Raw genomic sequence first — 17,150 nt, forward strand, 5'->3', positions numbered from 1 at the left:
GGAAAGATGTGGTAAACCAAAGAGTAGAGATAAGGTAGGTGAGAAAGGTACAAATATGGGAAATGATAAACAGACCATGACAGGAATGGATAGAAAGTACAAATCTGAGTAAATCAGATAAGGCTAGAGGTTACTAAAATAATGAAAGGATAAAACGAAAGGCTCTATCTGAATGCATGTAGCATTCAAAACAAAACAGATGAATTGGTAGCTCCATTAGAAACATTATCTGATGGCCATCACAGAGATATGGCTGCAGGATGACATAGATTGGGACTCGAATATTGAAGAGTGTATGACATTTCGGAAGGACAGGAAGTTAGGAAAAGGTGGAGGGGGTGGCCCTGTTAATGATGACCCAAGTTCTGGAAACCAAAATGTAGAAGTGGTTTGGGTAGAGATGAGAAATGATCAAAGCATGAAGTCACTTGTGGGAGTGGCATACAAGCCCCCAAATAGTACCCACATGGCAGGCCGGAGTTTAAAGGAAGAAATAATTGGAGCTTGTTGGAAAGGTACAGTGATAATCATGGGGGTCTTTAATCTACATATAGTTGGGAAAAATTAGATGGATATGAGGAGTTCATAGCATGTTTCCAGGATAGTTTCTTGGAACAGCACTTACTGGAGCCAACCAGGGAGCACGTTATATTGGACCAAGTATTGTGCAACAAGATGGGATGAATTAATGACTTCATAGTGAAGATACGCTGAGGTAGCAGTGCTCATAATGAGATTTAATTTTTCCATTCAGTTTGAGGGAGAGAAGAGTGGGTCCAAGACTAGTATTTCAAAATTAAATAAGGAAAATTATGAGGGCATGAAAGCAGAACTGGCATATTAGGTTAAGGGATAGGTCACTAGCAATTCATTGGCAGACATTTAATGGGACATTTCAGAATACACACATCCCAATGAGAGAGTGCTGGAAAATGGGATTAGAACAGATAGGTGCTTGATGGCCGGCACAGATGTGATGGTCCGGAGAGCCTGTTTCTTTGCTGTATAACTCTATGACTCTAAAAATTCCAAGGAGAGGACCCACCATCAGTGATTAACTTCAGAATTTAAAGATAATATTAAATTTAGAGAAAAAGCATTTAATTTTGCAAAGTTAAGGAGGAAAATAGTGAATGTAGATGTCTGGATTTCCAAAAAGCTTTTGATAAGTATTACACAGAAGGTTAATGCGCAAAATCAGGGCTCCTGGCGTTGGGGATAATACATTAGCATGGGTAGAAAATTGGTTCATGGACTGAAAGCAGAGATGGGGATAAATGTGGCTTATTCAAGTTGGCAGGCTGTGACTAGTGGAGTGCTGCAAGGATCAGTGCTGGGGCCTTATCTATTTACAATTTGTATTAATGACTTAGATGAAGAAATAGAGAGTATTGTATCTAAGTTTGCTGATGATACAAAGTTCGGAATGCAAGCTGTGAGGAGTACACAGGCTGCAAAGAGATATAGACAGGTTAAATGAGTGGACAACAAGATAGGGAGATGGAGTATAATGTTGGGAAGTGTGAGGCTATTTACTTTGGTCTAAGAAAAGAAAAGCAGAATACTTTTTAAATGGCATGAAACTTGTAATTGTTGATGTTCAGAAAGACTTTGCTGTACTTGTACAAGGACCTCGGAAAGTTAAAATGCAGGTCAGCAAGCAATTAGGAAAGCAAATGGCATATTGGCCTTTATTACAAGGGGATTGGAGTACCAGAATAAGAAAGTCTTGCTATTTTTGTACTGGGCTTTGGTGAGACTACACCTGTAATGTGTGTGTAGTTTTGGTCTCCATATTTAAGGGAGGATGGAGTTGCATTGGAGGTAGTACAGTGAATGTTCAATAGATTGATCCCTTGGATGAGAGGCTGAGTAAATTGGGCCTATATTTTTTTATATGTGTTCATGGGACGAGGACGTCGCTGGCTAGGCCAGCATTTATTGCCCGTCCCCAATTGCCCTTGAGAAGGTGGTGGTGGGCTGCTGCCTTGAACGCCGCAGTCCGTGTAGTGTAGGTATACCCACTGCGCTGTTAGGGAGGGAGTTCCAGGATTTTGACCCAGCAACAGTGAAGGAACATTTTTATATTTCCAAGTCAGGATGGTGTTTGGCTTTGAGGGGAACTTGCAGATGACGGTGTTCCCATGTATCTCTGCCCTTGTCCTTCTAGATGGTAGAGGTCGTAGGTTTGGAAGGTGCTGTCTCAGGAGGCTTGCTGAGTTCCCGTAGTGCATCTTGTAGATGATACACACTGAATGTGAGTGAATGTTTGTGGATGGGGTGCCAATCAAGTGGGCTGCTTTGTCATGGATAGTGTCAAGCTTCTTGAGTGTTGGAGCTGCGCTCATCCTGCCAATTGGAGAGTATTCTGACACCCCTGATTTGTAGATAGTGGACAGTCTTTAGGGAGTCAGGCTTTAGACGAGTTACTTGCTGCAGGATTCCTAGCCTCTGATCTGCTCTTGTAATCACAATATTTATATGGCTAGTCCAGTTCAGTTTCTGGTCAGTGTAACCCCAGGATGTTAGTTGTGGGGGTTTCAGCAATGATCATGCCATTGAATGTCAAGGAGCGATGGTTATATTTCGTCTTGTTGGAGATGGTCATTGCTTGGCACTTGTGTGGTGCGAATGTTACTTGCCCCTTATCAGCTCAAGCCAGGATATTGTCCAGGTTTTGCTGCATTTGAGCATGGACTGCTTCAGTATCTGAGTAGTCACAAACATCCCCACCCCTGCCCTTATGATGGAAGGAAGGTCATTGATGAAGCAATTGAAGATGGTTGGGCCGAGGACACTACTCTGAGGAACAACTGCAGTGATGTCCTGGAACTGAGATGATTAACCTCCAACCACAAGCAGCTTCCTTTGTGCAAGGTATAACTCCAACCAGCGGAGAGTTTTCCCCCGATTCCAATTGACTCCAGTTTTGCTAGGGCTCCTTGATGTTACACTGTCAAATAATGTCAAGGGCAGTTACTCTCTCACCTCACCTCACCTCTGGAGTTCCATGTTTGAACTAAGGCTGAAATGAAGTCAGAAGCTGAGTGACCCTGGGAGAACCCCAACTGGGTGTCAGTGAGCAGGTTAATGATAAGCAAGTGCTGCTTGACAGCACTGTAGATGATCCTTTCCATGACTTTACTGATGATCGAGAGTAGACTGATGGGAGGGTAATTGACCAGTTTGGATTTTTCCTGCTTTTTGTATACAGGACATACCTGGGCAATTTTCCACATTGCCAGGTAGATGCCAGTGTTGTAGCTGCACTTGAACGGTTTGGCTAGAGGCGTGGCAAGTTCTGGAGCACAAGTCTTCAGTACTGTTGCTGGAATATTGTCGGGGCCCATAGTCTTTGCGGTGTCCAGTGTCTTCAGCCGTTTCTTGGTTTCATGTGGAATGAATCGAAGCGGCTGAAAACTGGCATCTGTGATGCTGGGAATTCCAGAGGAGGCCAAGATAGATCATCCACTTGGCACTTCAGGCTGAAGATTGTTGTGAATGCTTCAGCCTTATCTTTTGCACTAACGTGCTGGGCTCCCCCATCATTGGGGGTGGGGATGTTTGTGCAGCCACCTCCTCCAATGAGTTGTCTAATTGCCCGTTACCATTCACGACTGGACGTGGTAGGACTGCAGATCTGATCTGTTAGTTGTGGAATTGCTTAGCTATGTCCAACGCTGGCTGCTTATTCTGTTTGGCATGCAAGTAATCCTGTATTGTAGCTTCACCAGGGTGACACCTCATATTTAGGTATGCTTGGTGCTGCTCCTGGCATGCTCTATTGCACTCTTGGTTTGAACCAGGGTTGATTCTCTGGCTTGATGGTAATGATAGAGTGGGGGATGTGCCAGGCCATGAGGTTACAGATTGTGTTAGAGTACAATTCTGCTGCTGCTGATGGCCTGCAGCGCTTCATGGATGCCCAGTCTTAAGTTGCTAGATCTGTTTTGAAATCTATCCCATTTGGCACGGTGGTAGTGCCACACAACACAATGGAGGGTATCCTCAGTGTGAAGACAGGGCTTGGTCTCCACAAGGACTGTGTGGTGCTCATTCCAACAGATACCATCATGGACAGATGCATCGGCAGCAGGCAGGTTGGTGAGGATGTGGCCAAGTATGTTTTTCCCTCTTGATTCCCTCCCCACCTGTCACAGACCCAGTCTGGCAGCTATGAACAAGAGTCATACAGACTCGAAACATTAACTCTGTTTCTCTCTCCACAGCTGCTGCCAGACCCGAGTTTTTCCAACATTTTTGGTTTTTATTTCAGATTTCCAGAATCCGCAGTAGTTTGGTTTCATCTGGCAGCTATGCCCTTTAAGACTCGGCCAGCTCGGTCAGTAGTGGTTCTACCGAGCCATTGACTAGTCTGTGAGAAAGCGCTCCCAATTTCGGCATTAGCCCCCAGATGTTAGTGAGGAGGTCATTGCAGGTTTGACAGGGCTGAGTTTGCCACTGTCGTTTCCAATGCCTAGGTCGATGCTGGATGGTCCGTCCGGTTTCATTCCTTTTTTTGTGACTTTGTAGTGGTTTGTTACAACTGAGTGACTTGCTCGGCCATTTCAGTGGGTATTTAAGAGTCAACCACATTGCTGTGGGTCTAGAGTCATGTGTAGGACAGCAGACGGTTTTTTACAACAACTGACAACGGTTTCATGGTCATTAGACTTTTAATTCCAGATTTTTATTAAATCCAAATTCCAAGCGCCATGGTGGTGCCCAGAGCATTACCCTGGCTCTCTGGATTACGAGTCCAGTGACAATGCCACTGCCCCATCACCTCCCCCTGGATGTGAAGCTCTTTGGCTTATCCTAAAGTTATGGAAGGGGCTACACAGATGAAAATCTATTTCACAGAAACAGAATCACAGTGCAGAAGAGGCCTTTCGGCCCATCAAGTCTGCACCAATACATGAGAAACACCTGAACTACCGACCTAATCCCATTTACCAGCACTCTTATTAATATCAAATAGAGTTGAATGAATTTAATTTCAACTTATTCTGAATGTTTTGGCAGTAGACCATGGCTGCTCTGTCAGAGTCTGAGTCAGGTTGTCACTAGCTAACCCAATAGCACATCTGCTCAGGAATTAGACTGCCTTGGGAAATTTTTTTATAAATCATGTGGGCCACATATTTTAGGCTACATATTTTAAAAATGCTTTGCAATTCTGTTTTATTTACAACTGAGTGGTCACATTAGGGAGCTTTAAGAGTCAAGCGTAGTGGGCCAGAGATGTGCAGGCCTGAACAGGTTGAAGTGTCAGACGTCTTACACTGAAGGGCATTAGTCAATCAGCTGAGTTTGTAGGGCAATCTGACAACCCTTCACGGAATCATATCTTAAGATAATGTCACAGACACCACCATCACCATCCCTGGGTACGTTCTGTCCCACCGGCAGGACAGGCCCAGCAGAGGTGGTGGCAAGTGGTATACAGTCAGGAGGGAATTGCCCTGGGAGTCCTCAACATCGACTCCGGACCCCATGAAGTCTCATGACATCAGGTCAAACGTGGGCAAGGAAATGTCCTGCTGATTACCACGTGCTACCCTCCCTCAGCTGATGAGTCAATGCTCTTCCATGTTGAACATCACCAGGAGGAAGCACTGAGGGTGGCAAGGGCGCAGAATGTACTCTGAGTGGGGGACTTCAATGTCCATCAACGAGAGTGGCTCGGTAACACCATTACTGCACTGAGCTGGCCAAGTCCTAAACGACACAGTTGCTAGACTGGGTCTGCGGCAGGTGGTGAGGGAACCAAGCGTAGGGGAAAACATAAAACAAACACAGAATTACCTGGAAAAACTCAGCAGGTCTGGCAGCATCGGCGGAGTAGAAAAGAGTTGACATTTCGAGTCCTCATGACCCTTCGACAGAACTGAGTTCTGTCGAAGGGTCATGAGGACTCGAAACGTCAACTCTTTTCTTCTCCGCCGATGCTGCCAGACCTGCTGAGTTTTTCCAGGTAATTCTGTTTTTGTTTTGGATTTCCAGCATCCGCAGTTTTTTTGTTTTTATATTTATGTAGGGGAAAACATGTTTGACCTCATCCTCACCAACCTGCCTTCTGCAGATGCATCTGTCCGTGACAATATTGGTAGGAATGACCACCACGCAGCCTTTGCATTGAGCATACCTTCCATCATGTTGTGTGGAAATACCACCATGCTTAATGGGATAGATTTCAAACAAATCTCGCAACTCAAAACTGGGCATCCATGAAGCGTTATGGACCATCGGCAGCAGCAGAATTGTATTCGAACACAATCTGTAACCTCATGGCCTGGCACATCCCCCACTCTACCATTACCATCAAGCCAGGGGATCAACCCTGGTTCAATAAAGAGTGCAGGGGGGCATGCCAGGAGCAGCATCAGGCATCCCTAAAAGTGAGGTGTCAACCTGGTGAAGCTATAACACAGGACTACTTGCATGCCAAACAGTTCTAGCAGCAAGTGATAGACAGGGCTAAGCGATCCCATAACCAATTGATCAGGTCTAAGCTCTGCAGTCCTGCCGCATCCAGTCATGAATGGTGGTGGACACTTAAACAACTCACTGGAAGAGATGTGCTGGAGGAGCCCAGCACATCAGTGCAAAAAATAAGGCTGGAGCATTTGCTACAATCTTCAGCCAGAAGTGCCGAGTGGATAATCCATCTTGGCCTCCTCCGGAAGTCCCTAGCATCACAGATACCCGTCTTCAGCCAATTCGATTCACTCCACATGATTTCAAGAAACGGCTGAGGACGCTGGATACCGCAAAGGCTATGTGTCCTGACAATATTCTGGTAAAGTACCGAAGACTTGTGCTCCAGAACTTGCCACGCCCTTAGCCAAGCTGGTTCAGTACAGCTCTAACAGTGGCATCTTCCCAGCAATGTGGAAAATTGCCCAGCTATGTCCTGCACACAAAAAGCAGGACAAATCCAACCCAGCCAATTACCGCCCCATCAGTCTTCTCTCAATCACCAGTAAAGTAATGGAAGGGGTCATCAACAGTGCTATCAAGCGGCACTTGCTTAGCAATAACCTGCTCATTGATGCCCAGTTTGGGTTCTGCCAGGGCCACTCAGCTCCTGACCTCATTACAGCCTTGGTTCAAACATGGACAAAAGAGCTGAACTCCCGAGGTGAGGTGAGAGTGGCTGCCCTTGACATCACTCTCAAATGATGCATGTTTGACAGTGTGGCACATCAAGGAGCCCTATCAAAACTGGAGTCAATGGGAATCGGGGAAAACTCTCTGCTGGTTAGAGCCATACCTAGCACAAAGGAAGTTGTTGGAGGTCAGTCATCTCAGCTCCAGGACAACGCCACATGAGTTCCTCCATTAGTGGCCTGGGCTTGACCATCTTCAGCTGCTTCATCAATGACCTTCCTTTCAGGTCAGAAGTGGGGATGTTCGCTGATGATTGCACGATTTTCAGCACCGTTCACAGCTCCTCGGATACTGAAGCAGTTCATGTCCAAAATCAGGAAGACCTGGACAATATCCAGGCTTGAGCTGACAAGTGGCAAGTAACATGCGTGCCACACAAGTGCCAGGCAATGACTATCTCCAACAAAAGGGAATCCAACCATCGCCCCTTGATGTTCAATGGCACTACCATCACTGAATCCCCCACTATCAACATCCTGGAGGTTACCATTGACCAGAAACTGAACTGGACTAGCAATATAAATACTGTGGCTACAAAAGCAGGTCAGTGGCTAGGAATCCTGCGACAAGTAACCCACTTCCGGACTCCCCAAAGCCTCTCTACCATTTACAAGGCACAAGTCAGGAGTGTGATAGAATATGCCCCATTTGCCTGGATGAGTGCAGCTCCCACAACACTCAAGAAGCTTGACACCATCCAGGACAAAGCAGCCTGCTTGATTGGCACCACATGCACAAACATTTACTCCCTTCACCACCGACGCACAGTAGCGGCAGTGTGTACCGTCTACAAGATGCACTGTAGGAATTTACCAAGGTTCCTTCCACAGCACCTTCCAAACCCATGACCACTACCATCTAGAAGGACAAGGGCAGCCACCACCTGGAAGTTCCCCTTCCAAGTCACTCACTCTCCTGACTTGGAAATATATTGCCGTTCCTTCACTGTCGCTGGGTCAAAATCCTAGAACTCCCTTCCTAACAGCACTGTGGGTGTATCTACACCACATGGACTGCAGCAATTCAAGAAGGCAGCTCACCACCACCACCTTCTCAAGGATAATTAGGAATGGGCAATAAATGTTGGCCCAGCCAGCGAAGCCCACATCCCAGGAATTATTTTTTTTTAAATCCAGACAAGTGTAGTCACAATGAAATGCAGCAGTCAATTTGAGCGCAGCAAAGTACCAACAACAGCAGCATGGATGATGACCAGGTAATTTTTTTTTTGTGACATTAGTTGAAGGGTGAATATTGGCTAGGATATTGGGGAGAATTCCCATACTTTTCTCCTGAGAAGTGCCAAGGAATCTTCACCTGAAAGCAGATGGAGCCTCAGTTTAACATCTTTTCTGGCAGCGCAATATTAATTCAGCACTGTACTGGAGTTTAGTCTGGGTTGAGCTCAGCGGGATTGAACTGACGACCTTCTATCAGCTGAGCAATGGCTGACACCTAAATTTCAATTATTCACACTTGATACTGCTGTGGTACTATGGACCCATCTGTGTATATTAGGGTTGAAATTTCAGAACTTTGCAATTCTCATCAGTTAGGTTGTCCTGTTGTGTCATGGGAATGTTCCTAGCTTGCTCTCAGAACCCAGTGTGAGCACAGCAGGTTTGCAAGAGAAAGTTATGATGGTTAACTCCCAAGTCTGGGTATGTAGGATACAAGAGACTAAGAAGCTTAGGTAGAGAATGTTTATTGCCCACTACCGAGTTGACTTCTCCCCTTTAACATACCAGACAGCCAGAGCTCGTCCTTATATGCAATTGAGTATAATTAACAAATCAACACCCAGCATCTGGTCACTTTATTACCTTCAAGCACTGGGTATCTAACATTACTTGAACAGAACCTATTAAATGCTAACAAGTTACACTGAGGTACAGAACATTCTTAACAGAGTTGCAATTAGGCAGCTATAATTTAATATTGTGTATTGTAATGCAGTTGGTGCAAAGTCGGTGTGGATTTAAAAGGTGGATAAGAGCAAGATTTAGATTCAACTGCATCATTTTTTATGTCTGCTGTGTCTGGCTCTCACACCAATCAGTATGCTTAAATGTCTCCAAATTTCTAATGAGAAATATATCAGCATTTTTTCTGCATGATATGAAGTATTCCAAGAAGTGACGTGTCCTGCTTATCTAGATCCAGAATATAGGAACAGATCAGTTACAGCCAAAGCTTAGGGACTTACACAGAGTTTAACAAGCGAAATGGCACCACCTGCCGCACAGACCACTACTTGTATCTTAGTGCTAGCCCAACTAGGACTATCCACCCTGTTTGTTGGAGCTTGCATGGTTAGAGTGGAAATACTCTCAGGTCCTATTAAGATGTCAAGCTGGGTGATTAACTGGAATAGTACTGCCTGGCACAAGACTTTGCTGACTCATTAAGGACTGACTGATTCCAAACATCAACTATCTTGGAGCCAGCTTGACTTTGGAAGTCCCAAGTTAACCTCCTTGCAATGGGGTATAGGCATTAGACTATGACAAAAGCAGGTTTGAGCCCTTAACCAGATAGCAGGAACCAGAAACAATTTAGCGACATTGTATTGAATGTGTAAAAACTGAAGAAAATCTGGGCACCAGTGGGACAGAATTTTGTATTGGATGACATTTTAGAGTGCTGAGAAACACAGCTGACCCCACCTTCCACTGATCTCTATTTCAAACTCCAGATAGCCCCTGATCTCTCTCATACAACCCTAGGTAGTTTGAGATGTTTCCCTTGTTGAGACGAGAGGGATCCTCACCTTTTCCATCAGTCACCATCAATTGAAGAGCAGCACTGGAGAGTCTTCCCACTCAAGGGCATGATCTTAAGAGCTAAGAGAAATGCTGGAAAACGGAATGGCACTTGAATTAAAATTGAATGGTATCTTACTTTTTGGACCTTTGACATACTTCTAGTGAATATTTAACACTTTATTTCATCCTTTGCATTTCCTCAAACTTCATTCTCTTATGGTTAGTGTCACGATCAGACTTGAGAGAAAATCTTGCTTCGCATTAGAGGTTGCCTGCCATTTTAAATTGTCCTTCAGAGCTTCAAGGCTATTCTTGAGCTCTGAAATGCCCACTCACTTCTCCAACTCAGAATTGCTATCACTGAATTTATGTTTTCATTGGTTTATACGATGGCTGATTATATAACTTGAGATCTGGTAGATATTCAAATTACTCTGTGAGGAGATATGTCAACAACTGATGATACTGGTTTTGGTAAATTTGTAAGAAGGAAATAATGTATGATCGTCACAAAAAAACTAGAAATTAACCTAGTTTCTACCTTCCCCATTAGACAAGAGAAGTCTTGAAGGTAGCCACTGATGGACATTTATGACTGGAGTGACACACAAAATCCCAGCCTGTGTGTATCCAGTCCTGTGCCATAAAGAGCTATTAAACTTTTATTGTAGATTATATAGTCTGCAGAAGTAAATGCTTGCCCTGTGTGAAACCTGTTGAAGTAATTGCATAAGTGTAAAATGTGCCCAGTTGAAGTCCAAGTCAATATTTACAATTAAAATGTTTGTGAGGAATTCCTGACTAAGAAAATAATTCTATCCAGCCAATTTGTCCATTTCTTTTCCCCATCTACAGGGATAGTAGGCTAGGGAAAAGATCAATAGAGAAGCAGTGGCAGACATTTAAAGGGATATTTCAGAGTATTCAGAATAAGTACATTCCTACTATAAAGAAAAATTCTAAGGGGAGAACCAACCATCCGTGGTTAACTGAAGAAGTTAAGTAAAGCATCAAACTTAAGGAGATAGCATATAACTGCACAAAGATGAGGACAGATGATTGGTCAGGATATAAAGAACGACAGAATGCCTAAAATGTCTAAAAGGTTAATCAGGAGAAAGAAAATAGAGTATGAGAGGAAGCTGGCTAAAAACAGTAAGTTTCTGCAGGTAGTTAAAAAGGGAAAGAGTAAGTCAAGTAAGTGCTGGTCCCCTTGAGAGTGACAGTGAGAATTTAATAGTAGATAATAAGGAAATGGTGGAATGATTGAACAAATATTTTGCTTCTGTGTTCACAAGAGAAGATACAAAAAACTTTCCAGTGATAGCTGCAAATCAGACGATGAAAGGGAGGGAGGAACTTGGTGAAATTGAAATTACAACGGAAACAGTATTAAGCAAACTAATGGAGCTGGAGCTGACAAGCCTCTGGGTCCTGATGGACTTTATCATAGGGACTTAAAAGAGGTAGCTAATGAGATAGTCGATGCGCTGGTGTTACTTTTCCAAACTTCACTAGATCCTGGAAAGGTTCCATCTGACTGGAAAGCAGCAAATATAGCCCCTCTATTCAAGAAGGGAGGGAGGCAGAAAACAGGAAGCTATAGGCCAGTTAGCTTGATGTCTGTCATGGGGATGTTGTTAGAATCGATCCTTAAGGAAGTTTTAGCTAGGCCATTAGCAAAGCTCAAGGTAATTGGGAAGAGTCGGCATGGTTTTGTGAAAGGGAAATCATGTTTAACCAATTTATTGGAGTTTTTTTTTGAAGGAGTAACATACGCTGTGGATAAAGAGGAGCCTGTAGACATACTGTACTTGGATTTCCAGAAGGTATTTGATGAAGTGCCACATCAAAGGTTATTGCGGAAAATAAAAGCTCATAGTGTAGGGGGGTAACATATTAGCATGGATAGAAGATTGGCTGGTGGGCAGAAAGCAGAGAGTATGCATATATGGGTCTTTTTCGGATTAGCAGGATGTGACAAGTGGAGTCCTGCAGGGGATCTGTGCTGGGGCCTCAACTTTTTACAATTTACATCAATGACTTGGATGAGGGGAGCGATGGCATGATAGTTAAATATGCAGATGACACAAAGATATGTAGGAAAGTACGTTGTGAAGAGGGCATGAGGAGGTTGCAGAAGGATATAGATAGGTTGAATGAGTGGGCAAAGATCTGACAAATGGAGTTTTATGTGGAAAAAATATGAAGTCGTTCACTTTGGCAGAAAGAATAAAAGAGTATTACTTAAATAGAGAACAGCTGCATGATTCTGAAGTGCAGAGTATCTAGTTGTTCTAGTGCATGAGTCACAAAAAGTTAGTATGCAAATACAGCAAGTAATTAATGAGGCTAGTGGAATGCTATCCTTTATTTTGAGAGGAATTGGACATAAAAGTAAGAATGTTATGCTTCAGTTATACAGGGCATTGGTGAGACTACATCTCAAATACTGTGCACAATTTTGGTCTCCTTATTTAAGGATGGATGTAAATGTGTTGGAGGCAGTTCAGAGGAGGTTCACTAGATTGATATCTGGAATGAGCGGGTTGTCTTATGAGGAAAGGTTGGACAGGCTGAGCTTGTTTCCATTGGAGTTTAGAAGAATGAGGAGTGATTTGATGAAGTGTACAAGATCCTGAACAGTCTTAAGGTGGATGTGGAAATGATGTTTCCCCTTGTGGTTGAGTCCAGAACTAGGGGGCATTGTTTTAAAATCAGGGGTTTCCCTTTCAGGACAGAGATGAGGAGAAATTTTTTCTGAGGTTTGTACAACTTTGGAACACACTGCCTCAGAAGGCGGTGGAGATGGAATTATTGAATATTCTTGAGGCAGAGGTAGATATGTTCTTGTAAGGCAAAGGAATCACAGGTTATCAAGGTTAGATGGGAATTTGGAATTCGAAACACAAGCGGATCAGCCATTATCTTATTGACTGTCAGAGCAGGCTCGAAGGGCCGAATGGTTGTCTCCTGTTCCTGTTTCTTCTTCTCCCTCCACCTGATCTTGCTTTCTGTCTTCATATCCGCTCTTGATCTATTCATTGAAAACTGCTTGTGTGTGACATTGGCTATCTCAATTTTTCTCCTCCCCTCAATCACTCTAACCTGTCTCCCTTTAAATTCGCTGCACTTGGTTCTCTTGGGTCCAAACTTAACATTGTCATTAAGCCTGCTGACAAAAATGGTGCTGTTGTCTGATAAGCCAACCTCTATTTTGCAGAGGCCAAAATTTGTGCCTCTAAGAGCAGATCGGAGGCTAGGAATTCTACGACAAGTAACTCTCTTCCTAACCCTCCAAAGCCTGTCCACAATCTACAAGGCACAAGTCATACAAACATATGCATTAGGAGCAGGCAGAACCCCCTCGAGCCTGCTCCACCATTCAATAAGATCATGGCTGATCTGATTGTAACCTCAACTCCACAGTCCTACCCACACCTCCCGGATAACCTTTCAACCCCCTTTTCTGGCGTAAAAATATTTAAAGACTCTGCCTTCCACTGCCTTTTGCAAAAGAGTTCCAAAGAGTCTCATCTCTCAGAAAACATTTCTCATCATCTCCGTCCTATATGGGCAACCCCTTATTTTTAAACAGTGCCCCTCGTACTAGATTCTCCCACAAGAGGGAACATTCTCTCCGCATTGACCCTGTCAAGACCCTTCATAATCTTATGTTTCAATCAAGTGACCTCTTAATCTTCTAAACTTCAGTGGATACAAGCCTAGCCTGTCCAGCCTTTCCTCAGAAAACAACCCATCCAAACCTTCTCTGAACTGCATTCAACATATTTACATCCTTCCATAAGGAAGGAGACTGATACTGTACACACTCCAGATGTGGCCTCACCAGTGCCCCGTATAACTGGAGCATAACCTCCCTACCTTTGTATTCAATTTCCCTCGCAACAAATGATAACATTCTATTAACTTTAGCTGTACCTGCATACTAGCCTTTTGTGATTAATGCACTAGGACTCCTCAATCCCTCTGCACACAGAGTTCTGTAATCTCTCATCATTTAGATAATATACTTTTTTTACTTTTCTGACCAAAATGGGCAATTTCATACTTTCCCATTTGCCAGATCTTTGCCCACTCAATTAACCTATCTGCTAAGCCTATCCATATCCCTTTGTAATCCCCTTGTGTCTTCTTCACATCTTACTATCCTACCTAAGCCAAGGGTGTGATGGAATACTCTCCACTTGCCTGGATGAGTACAGCTCCAATAACACACGAAGCTCGACACCATCCAGGATAAGGCGGTCCATGTGATTGGCACTCCAACAAACATTCACTCCCTCCACTACCGATGCACATTGGCAGCAGCATGTACCATCTACAAGATGCACTGCAGCAACTCACCAAGGCTCTTTTGACAGCACCTTCCAAATCCATGACCTCTACCACCTAGAAGGACAAAGGCAGCAGATGCATGGGAACACCACTGCCTGCAAGTTCCCCTCCAAGCCACTCACCATCCTGACTTGGAAATATATTGCCATTTCTTCATTGCCCCATTGGGTCAAAACCCTGAACTCCCTTCCTAACACCATCATGGATGTACCTACACTACATGGACCGTTATGGTTTAAGCAGGCGACTAACTACCACCACCTCAAGGGCAACTGGGGGTAGGCAATAAATGATGGCCTAGCCAGTGACACCTATACCCTATGAAAGAATAGATGAAGAAAAAAATCTCTCCAACACTTCCTGCTACCTCCCTGGATCATGTCCCACCAATAAAAATTGTCTCCAAATCTGTCATTGACCTCATCTCCTCTGGAATTCTTTCCTCCATTGTTCCCAACCTTGGACAGCCTGCTTCTACCTCCTTCCCAAGATTCACAAATAGAACGGCCCCAGTCGACCTGCCTGTTTCTGCCCCACTGAACTGTTTCTTCCAATCGCAACTCTATTTTTTCCCCCTTGTCCAGTTTCTTCACATTTAACTGTATGACTCTTCTGATGTACAAGCATACAAGAAATAGGAGCAATGGTAGACTACATGGCCCATTAATCCTGCTTCGCCATTCAATATGATCATGGCTGATCTTGGGCTTCAACTCCATCATCCCATCTGGACCCAATTCCCTTAATTTCCTGATGTGCCCTTCCATTACCTTAACACTTTTCAGTTTTCTGGCCCTAATCGTCTCGTCTTCACCATGGATGTTCAACCTCTCTGCACCTCCGTCCCCCCACCACGCCAGTCTGACTTCTTTCCACTTCTTCCATCAACTAGTTTCCATTCACCACCTAGCTAAAATTGTTCTTATATTGAACAACAATTCATTTATCTTTCCTCACTTACTCTAAATAAAAGGCATTGCTATGGGCCCTAGCTATGTCTGCCTTTTTGTGGGACATGTGGTACATTTTTATGGTGTATTGATAACCATATCAAGTCTGTTTCCTGCTCTCCTGGACTGAAAAGTTTCATCAGCTTTGTTCCTTCTCTCACCTTCACATGGTCCATCTTCGATTCTTCCCTTCCTTTCCTTGACTTCTCTGTTTCCATTTCACGAGATATCTATCACCAAATATTTGCTATAATCTCACTGACTCCCACAGCTACCTTGGCTACAATTCTTTTCTCCAACACATCTGTTCAGTTAATGCAATCTTCCACACCAACTCTTCTGAGATGTCTTTTTCCTCAGCGAAGGATTCCCCCCATACCATGGTTGACAGGACCATTGATCATGTCCACTCTATTTCATGCTCTTCAGCTCTCACCCTTCCCCCTCCCTCCTGCAACCATGATAAAGTTCCTCTTTCCCTCAGCTTCCATCCCACCAGCCTCTGTATTTACTGGATTGTCCACTACTATTTCCCCCACTTCCAATGTGATGCTATCACCAAATGGATGTTCCCCTACCCTCACATTTCCGTATTCTGAAGGGATTATTCGCTTCTTGTCATCCTGGTCCACTCCTCAGGCCCTCCAATTCCTTCCCATGGCACCTATCCATGCAAATGCAGGAACTCCTTCATATTTGCTGACTTCATCACCCCCCCCTTCCCCTCCACCCCCTTGCCCAAGACCTAACATAGCAGGTGGGCAATTAGTTGCCGTGTCTGACATTGTACTCTGTAACCAGTTGCCAGTAGGTACATTGGAACAGCACAGGATTAGATTAAAACAAATGGTTGCTGAGAATCTGAAATAAAGATGGCGAATTCGGGAAACACTCAGCATGTCAGGCAGCATTCCTGGAGAGAGATATGGTTAGCCCTTTTCCTGTTGCTGAAGTACACATCACTTGAGCCGGCCTTTGTAGTTCTGTGCTGTTCTAATTTCAAGTGGGATTGTGTCTCAATATTCATCTTTCTATAATCATTGAGTCTTTGTAGTTTCAAAAGGTCATTCAATGAGAGAGCACTGAAGGTGTCCATTTTTTTTCCCTCTCAGATATGTATCCAATTGCTTTTTCAAAGTTACTATCCACTTTAGCAACTGTTTCAGGCAGTGTGAGCCATAACATTGTAACTTGTCATGTTTAAAAAAAAATACTCTCATCTCTGTTACTTTTGTCAGTTACCTTACTTTGCCACACATTTCCAAAATACTGACATTCCAGTTCTAAAATTGACCAGATCAGTGATGATCTATGGAGCCCAGGTACAAAAATATCTGGGTTACCAATGCGTTGTTGGGGGTCTAGAACCAGAGGACACAGCCTCAGAATAAGAGGTAGGTCATTTAACACTCAGATGAGGAGGAATATCTTCACTTGGAGGGTGGGGAATCTCTACCCAAGAGAGGGGTGTGGAGACTCAAGTCATTGAGTGTGTTCAGAACAAATCAATAGATTTCTAGATATTAAAGATATCAAGGGATATGGGGATAGTGCAGAAAAATAACTGAGGTAGAAGATCAGCCATGACCTAGTTGAATGGTGGAGCAAGTTAGAGGGATCGAATGGCCTACTCCTGCTCCTATTTCCTATGTTCATTTCACTGTATGGTGCAATTTTAAGTTTTACAAACAACAAGTGTCCAAGGTTTGTTCCCTGGCAGTGAGGCCCTATAACTGGGTGAATAATTAACATGCCAGTTTCACTTCATGTGCTGTTTGAGTGATCATTGTGGCGTCAGAGGGGAATTGGTGGGATATGACTAATTATGTTGCTTTGTATGCACTAAAAATGTAACAGTTTTACCATAAAGAAGGTAGGTGTCTAGATTTTGATCGCTTCTGGT

The 17,150-nt window shown here is 43.8% G+C and overlaps 1 protein-coding gene across 6 annotated transcripts in view; it reads left to right on the forward strand.

Moving 5' to 3' along the window:
- The window catches only part of zfyve28 (zinc finger, FYVE domain containing 28), a 259,216-nt gene that overhangs the window by 195,827 nt on the left and 46,239 nt on the right, over positions 1-17,150 (forward strand). The window lies entirely within an intron of this gene.

Source organism: Carcharodon carcharias, chromosome 4 (assembly GCF_017639515.1).
Source record: "Carcharodon carcharias isolate sCarCar2 chromosome 4, sCarCar2.pri, whole genome shotgun sequence".
In the NCBI taxonomy this organism is placed as follows: Eukaryota; Metazoa; Chordata; class Chondrichthyes; order Lamniformes; family Lamnidae; genus Carcharodon; species Carcharodon carcharias.